At 33.2% G+C, this 2,075-nt stretch overlaps 1 non-coding gene across 1 annotated transcript; it reads left to right on the top strand.

The window, feature by feature from the left end:
* The first annotated feature begins 603 nt into the window (after nucleotides 1-603).
* Nucleotides 604-674, top strand: TRNAG-GCC (transfer RNA glycine (anticodon GCC)). Its single transcript has one exon. It is a non-coding gene; the product is annotated as a tRNA-Gly (tRNA).
* Nucleotides 675-2,075: the final 1,401 nt, after the last annotated feature.

Below are 2,075 nucleotides of genomic sequence, written 5' to 3'. Positions count from 1 at the left end.
TATGTAGGATGTATGATCACATATGAAAATGAAAAAGATATAAACGTAAAAATTGCAAAATATTTAAAAATAACAGGTGCAATTAACTCTATATTTAAACCAAACCTAGTTCAAAAACAAACCAGGCTAAAAGTATACAATACATTAGCCTTACCGGTCTTAATGTATGGAAGCGAAATCTGGACAATAAAACAAAAAGACAAACAAAGATTAACAACAGCAGAAATGAAGTTTATGAGAAAAACTGCAAAGTATACCCTATTTGATCACAAAAGAAACGAAGATATTATGAAAGAATTAAACCAGAACCAGTAATAGAAAAAATTAAAAAATAAAAACAAATGGATGGAACACGTTCAAAGAATGAAAACAGAAAGATTACCGAAACAAGCCTTAAAGCCATTAGGAAAAAGAAAACCAGGACGTCCTCTTAAACGATTCAACGATGACTTCTAAGAAGGCCATGCTAGGCCTAAATCCTTGATACGTATGATGATGATGATATTGCTTTCTATTTGTATTTTAAAAAAACACAAAATTTTCCATTTCAGTGTAATATCATGTATTAGTCTATATAAGATAAAAAGGATACGCTTCATGCGTGCATCAGTGGTTCAGTGGTAGAATGCTCGCCTGCCACGCGGGCGGCCCGGGTTCGATTCCCGGCTGATGCAAATTTTTTTTAAACTTCATTTATTTATTACATTAAGAATTCAGTTCATGGTGGAATTTAAGTTGACTTATCTCAAGCAACAAAGCAAACGAAAATAAGAAAATGTTGTGCCAAGAATTTGTTGCTGTATTTTACAATGTGCTAACCAACGATACCTTACATGGAGATATACTTCAAGCTAAAGACAAACCAGTTTCTTTTGTTTTTAATAATAATAACAATTATTATTATTATTAAGAATGAAAATTTAATAATTATATAAAATAAATATATATAAATTATATATAAAGTATAATAATAATAAGTATATATGACCTTCAGGGACTTCAATAATTGCGACCTACCATGACAAACTTCACCACGCGCTTACATCGCCATCTACCGTCAGCAATTGTATTTCACCATCACAAAATTCCTGATTCAACCCTTAAAAGCAGGATACGATGATAATACTGCATGAGTTTACGTTAAATTAACTTCTTATCGACACGTTTTTTTTTTCTTCTTTTAAATTCTAAATTAGTCGCTTATTTGTCTTCACTCCAATATTTTCAGCGCTTCTTTTCCAGTCTTCCAACACACTTCTAACCGCATCACTGCAGACGGAGCATAGTCTACCACCGAAGCGATCTTATCCAGGCATCAAACACTTGTTTTGTTATCCGTTCCTCTGACTTTCTCCTTAAGTTACCATGCGATCGTAGATTAACATTACTCACGCATTGCTAACGATGTCAAGTTCCTTCATTTTGAATGATTCGCCCATAATGCGATTCCATTTTAATCCCACCGATGAAAGCGTGTGAATCCATAACACATTTAGCACCTTTGGTGGTCTAAGGAGTTTTTTCTATTTTTATTAATTTGTTTGAATTAATTTTTTACATAATCCAGAAATATTGCTCTAGAGACGAAGCTTGGGATTCTTCCAAGACACATCAATAAGTGAATTAGAAGAAAAAAGACACTGGCGGATGAAATTCATCTTCTACCTAAACTTCCCGTCTGTTCCTTCTCCAATATTCTTCAGAAGTGATTCCTCTGTGGTCTCCACTCTTTGATCAAGGGTTTTATTTCTAACCTGGTTCTATAACTTAAAACTGGTTGGAAGACTGTCTTGTGCAAAGCTATTTTAGAGTTTTCAGTGATATTTCTCTTATTCCACGTAAATCTATTCATGTGGCTCTCCACCACCCAGCTTTGCTTATTCTGCGGTCGATCTCCAGATTTGATTTCTCTTGTTTTCTAAAGAGAAGAAGAAAAAAAAAAGTTCCTAAGAGGCAATTTAGCAATTTTATAATAATTTCATTTTACTTTGTCTCCTTTCAGGATGCAGTTTTCAATATTTATTCCTTCCGATTTTCATAATTTTTGTCTTTTATTGCTAGCCTTCAGGTTAAAT

Source organism: Typopeltis vanoorti, chromosome 8 (assembly GCF_054136105.1).
Source record: "Typopeltis vanoorti isolate ZY-2024b chromosome 8, IOZ_Tvanoo_1.0, whole genome shotgun sequence".
Lineage (NCBI taxonomy): Eukaryota > Metazoa > Arthropoda > Arachnida > Uropygi > Thelyphonidae > Typopeltis > Typopeltis vanoorti.
This window is presented reverse-complemented; position numbering and strand designations above follow the sequence as displayed.